Source organism: Asparagus officinalis, chromosome 9, assembly GCF_001876935.1.
Source record: "Asparagus officinalis chromosome 9, Aspof.V1, whole genome shotgun sequence".
Taxonomy (NCBI): Eukaryota; Viridiplantae; Streptophyta; class Magnoliopsida; order Asparagales; family Asparagaceae; genus Asparagus; species Asparagus officinalis.
Window position 1 is genome coordinate 9,042,688 of NC_033802.1, and position 6,000 is coordinate 9,048,687.

The window sequence follows — 6,000 nt, forward strand, 5'->3', positions numbered from 1 at the left end:
GAATTGATTTGTTATGTTTAAAGGAATTTACAAATTCACGTTTTCGTTCGTGCACATGTTCGTGCATGTTTTACAAAACTGATGAGTTTTCACAAATGAGAAGTGATATTTGAAAAATTATTTCTCTGACATGTTTATCTACATATTTAGAAACTTCCCAAAAAAGTTTACTATTTTTGGAGTTGATTTACTGTGCCTAATTGATTTTACAAAATCGTGTATCACAGCAGTTTTTCAGAAACTGTATTTCTGTGTTAAAACATTTATTTCTCTCAACTGGAAAATTCTTTTTCATAAATTCTTTCTCTAATATGTTTTTATACATGTCTATAACCTTTCCTCAAAATTTCATAATTTTTGGAGCTGTTTTACTATTTTTAACCGATTTTATAAAATCGGATATACCTGCTTCAGTACCGTCGGTCGACCGAAATTTCCGCCGGTCGACCGAAATTTACCATCGGTCGACCGAAATTTCCACCCGGTCGACCGAAGACTCTCTGGACGTCTCCTGCGACTCTGACCTTGTTTCCGGTCGACCGCGATTTTCATCGGTCGACCGCTGGAGTCCCAACGGCTCTTTTTAGAGCCGTTGAAGATGGTTTTTTGGTCTTTTAACTTGGGATTTTTTGCTGAGATCTTTAGAGGGTATAAATACCCCTTTGCTGATATCTTTTGACAGGTCAAGAGAATGGTTTAAAAAGTTTTAACAAGGGTTTAAACTTGTTTAGTGTTTGTTTAAGTTTAAGAAGCTTTTAAGCATTTGAGTGTTTCGGTTTTGTGATTCAATTCTACAAGAGCTTGAGGAGATCATCCTTTGGTGTTTGGGCATTCAACTCATCTCTCTCTCTCTCTCACTCTTGATCTATAGAGAAGTTTTCCTTAAACTCAATTCTAGCTATTTATTGTTTTGATCTTAATTTCCATAAGCTAGATTTCTATATTGAGTTTATATTGTTTTATCTCTTTGATCACACACAACCTATTGAGCTTATTGTATGGTTGTGGGTTTGTGACTAAGAGTTGTGCTTAATTGAGTTCTCACCTTGTTTTGAGAACAATCATTTGTCATATTTGTGCTTATTGTGAGAATCACTTTGTAATACACTTGTACACCGAGTGAGGAGTGTGTGGTGAGAGTCGGGGATCGTCCCAAGAGGAGTGGCGTCGGTTGACGTGCCTAGGGAGAGGTTGTAACCGAGCACTTGAGGGAGACACGGCTAGGTCCAACACTTAGTGGGTGTAGAGTGTGATTGCAAGAGTGTGAGTTGTAGTGTTTTCGGTTAGCTAGGAAACCGAGTGTGTAGAAGAAGTTCCGGCTTCCAAACCGGATTGTGTTAGTGGATTTCTCCCCGGGAGTGGGGAGCGGAGACGTAGGACGGAAGGTCCGAACTCCGTGATCATATCGCTTGTTTGAGTTTGTCTTTGGCGTAGTTGTTTTTGCATTTATTTTATATCGCCAATTGTGCATTGCTCATTCACTTTATCCACTATCTTGTTTAGATGGTTTATCCCTTATGTTAGTTTATATATCCTTGCATATATATATTCATCATATAAGATATATCTTATTGTTTACATTGCTTATCCTAGCTTACAAATATTGTTGTATTTCATACTTGCTAGGATAACGTATTAATTAATTTTAATTGGCATTTAATCGGATTAGATTAGCATAAGACCCTAATCACCCCCCCTCTAGAGTCTAACATAAGCAACCTAGACGGTTTTTTCCGTCTAGGTTGCACATTTTTCTACTAGTGTAAAATCATACTTCGCATTTAGGTATGTGTCTCGGCACCCGAGAAACCTCAGGATGTCTCAGGTGCAAACGGAGCGGGCTGGTTGTTTTTGTTTTGGACCTTGTTTCCTTGATATAAATAGGAACTTCATTCATAGGCTTTTTTGGCAAAGTAGAGGGGTTGTCATCAATGAAAAAGAGAGAGTTTTCACATCTGAAAAAGGTGAGATCTTGAGAAGAGAAAAGAGAGAGTGCTTGGAGAGATTGTACAAGAAAGAGGTCATCTTCTCTTGGGTAAAATCAAAGCCTCATCTTTAGGACGAGCTTGTGGGTTGTTCAAGTCGTCGGTGTTCTCCATCATAGTGGAATCTCCCTTTCCCCCCTTCCCCTTGGACGTAAGCAAGTTTGTCGAACCACATAAATCTCGTTTCTTCTTTATTGTTCTCTGTGTATTTACCATTACTTGTTATTCCCTCGATATTCAGATCTAGATTTGATATCGGGAAGAGTATATATCTCACCTCGCTGAGATATTCACTTCTGTTATTGTTTCATATCGAAACAGGAACATCGAGGTTGGCTTGAGTTTTGTGAAAAACAAAGGCCAGAGCTTTCTCTCGAGGTGATTTGCTTCCGCGGTGAGTGGGCGTGTCGGCCGCCAATAATTGGTATTAGAGCCCTTATTCAGATTATGGGTGGTAAAGCCTCTGATTTGAGGTGGTGCTTGGTTATTATGTGGTGCACACAAGGTGTTTGTTGAAATTCCTGAGAGAAGCGAATTTACTAAAACAAACAGAGAATGACATCTACCAGTAAAACAGTTAAAGTTAAAAAGTATGAGATTAAAAAGTTCAATAAGAAGAATGATTTTTTTATTTGAGGATGTAGATAAAAAAATCGTTGATTTCGTAGAAATTGCACAAGGCTTTGGTAGGAAGAGAAAAGAAACGCAAAGATATGTTTGATGAGGATTGGGAAGAGTTAGATCTCGAAACATGAGCGTCGATTATCTTATGCCTTGAGAGGGATGTAGCTTTCTTGGTCGATGGAGAGGTAACAGCGACGGATGTGTGGTCAAAGTTAGAGAGTACATTCATGTCGAAGAGTCTAACAAACCAGATCTACTTAAAATCCAAATTGTATTCTTGCAAAATAAAGGAAGGCTCATCAATCCAGGAGTACATCAACAAGTTCGATAGGATCATATCAGATTTGAATGGTATTGATGTGAAAGTAGAAGACGATGATCAAGCACTTCTGCTACTTTTTTTTTACCAAAGTCTTATGAGAACCTGGTACAAACATTGATGCTTGTAGGTGACAATTTAAAGATGGATGAGACTAGGACGTCACTTCTTGCGGATGATCTTCAAAAAATTATAACTAGTGACATGGCTACTAGTGGTAACAAGGAGCAAGCACATGGATTGTTTGTAAGAAGAAGGAGCAATGAGTGAGGAAAAGGCAAGAGAGAAAAGTCTACATTGAAATCAAGACCTCTTGTAAGAAGACCGTGTTTCAAATGCGGTGAGCTTGGGCATTTCAAGGTCGACTGTCCTAATAAGAGAGTAGGTGGGAAGAAGAACAACAAGAAAAATAAGAGAAGAGAAGGCAAGGAAGAGGAGAGCTATGTCTCGGAGGAAGAGAGCGAAAAGAATGCTATTTCGTTACGTGCGGTGAAGATATCTCCTGTAAGTAGATTCTTGATTCGGGTTGCTCTTACCATATGTGTCCAAATAAAAAGTGGTTTACTGCATATACGAGTATTGATGGTGGAACCGTATTGACGGGGAATAACCATGCGTGTAAAACAATCGGGCTTAGTGATATCAAAATCAAAATGCATGATGGAGTGGTCAGAACCCTGACAGATGTGAGGCATATCCCCGACTTACGGAAGAATCTTATCTCAGTTGGTACTTTGGACTCTGGCGGTTACAAAATAGTAATAGAGAACAGAGTAAAGAAGGTTGTTCGAGGTTCCTTGGTAGTGATGAAGGGCATTCATCATGGTAACCTATATACTCTCTCGGGTACGACAGTGACAGAAGATGCAGCAGTTAGAACTGATGGAAGTGGTAGAGACCTATGTGAGCACACTCAGTTATGGCATAGGCGGCTTGGGCACATGTTAGAAAAGGGTCTAATCCGCTTGGAAAGGAAGTTTTTTTTGAATAACATGAAGAAACCTTGCATGGATTTCTGCGAGGATTGTGTGTACAAAAAGGCGCACATGGTTTAGTTCCTGAAAAGCAAGCACAAGAGCAGAGATATATTAGACTATCTGCATACTGATGTTTGGGGTCCGGCTCCGACAAATTCCAAGGGTGGTTCTAGGTATTTTGTCTCGTTTATAGAGTAAGAATTAAACGATATACAAAAGGCGCACATGGTTCAATTCCTGAAAAGCAAGCACAAGAGCAGAGGTATATTAGACTATCTGCATACAAGAGTTTTCCACGGTTCTTGCCCCATCGCTTCGTGATTACCCTCTCTTTGTATAACCTCTCTTTCCCCGTACCAGTCATTATTTTATGTGTTATTATTTTTACAACTATATTTTCTTTGATTTGACTTATATATCATTTAATTGTATTGATTTATGTATTATTTATTACATTATTTTATGTATCACACATAGTATTATATTGTATATTTTTATAAATAATATACATCGCATATCATATCTGATATTTAGATTATTTTATTGTGTTTAATTATACTTTTGCATATCTATATTATGTATGTGTGCATTTTCTGTCATACTATCTATCATTTATTTATGTTCTAGATTATTTTATAGTGTTCGTGTTTTGTGATATACTTCAATAAGTTCATGATTTTAGTATTCTACATATGCATTATATTCTTACTCTTTATTTATTCAACTCACAATATTTTTAGTACAGAGTTTTCTTATCAGTCAGTTTTATCTTGTTTAGGTTATTTTAGTAATGTTCATATTGGTTTCGTTATTTCTAAGAGCGACATATTTCTATTTTGATATTCAGGCATTATTTATATTGTTCAGTTTAGAGTTGAGTTACTAAGTATATAGTTATTTTGTAACATTAATTATTATCCTTTTATAATTAATATAAGAGGTAATTCTAATATACGTTTGTGGGTATGTATAGCATTTACTCATGGGTTGTTTATAGTGTATTTATATATTTTTTGTTGTTTGCTTCGTTTTCGATATGTATTGTTTTGTCATTGTAACAATATACACTATATGCGTGTTATTTTTTTGTATTTATTTTATGATATTTTTTAGACATTTATTTCTTTTATTGTGTTACTGTTTGTTGTTCATTCTCTATTCGTTATTTTTGTTACTTGTGTTGTGTTTTACTTTTTCATTCTTTTATAATTACTATTCTCTTTTCATTATAGTATATTCACGTAGATTATTATATTTACGATGTATACTTTTTATTGATTTATAGTCATTCATCATTTCTAGTATCAACTGTGTTTAATCATATTTTATTTTATGTTTTATCAATGTTTATGTTTACATGTTCATCAATCATTCATTTTATGTTTATCTACAATATATCAGTGTTTTTATTATACGAATTTATGCTCTTCTTAAGTTTTCATTTGTTTATAAATTTATTTTGTCTTCCATAGTTCATGTTTTGTGTATTACACATCTTTATTTATGTATAATTATGCTAATTGTATTTATGTGATTTTGACTATTATGCCAAATATTAATATATCTGAATTGATTTTATATAGTAATAATTATTATTGTTGTATCTTGTTTATATTTATTATTTTACCTTATGAATATTACTAATATTTTTGATTTATCATATTGTTTGTCGAATTTGTATAATTATGTCCTTCCTATTATGTCTTATATAATATGCCTATTTTGAATCGCTTGTATACTCTTACGTCTATTTTTATCATATAATATTTTTTAACTATTTACATGTTTCTTATGCTGTCCCCTATATTTATCTAAACTATATATACGTTTGAATCTTCACTATTTTGTTTTGCTTACATACCCTTCAAATATTTCTTTTGCTTTTGCTTGTATATAATTTACCTGTTAATTGTATTGTGTTTTTTTGTGTTTTTTATGTTTTTTTTATCATATTTATCATCTGCTTACGTATGAGTGACTTATATTTTGTCTTTTATTTTCGTTATACTTTTCTTTTATTATTTATATTGTTGAGTTGATATGCTTTATCATATATTTTAGTGATTGACAACTTTTGAATCATGTAATTATATCA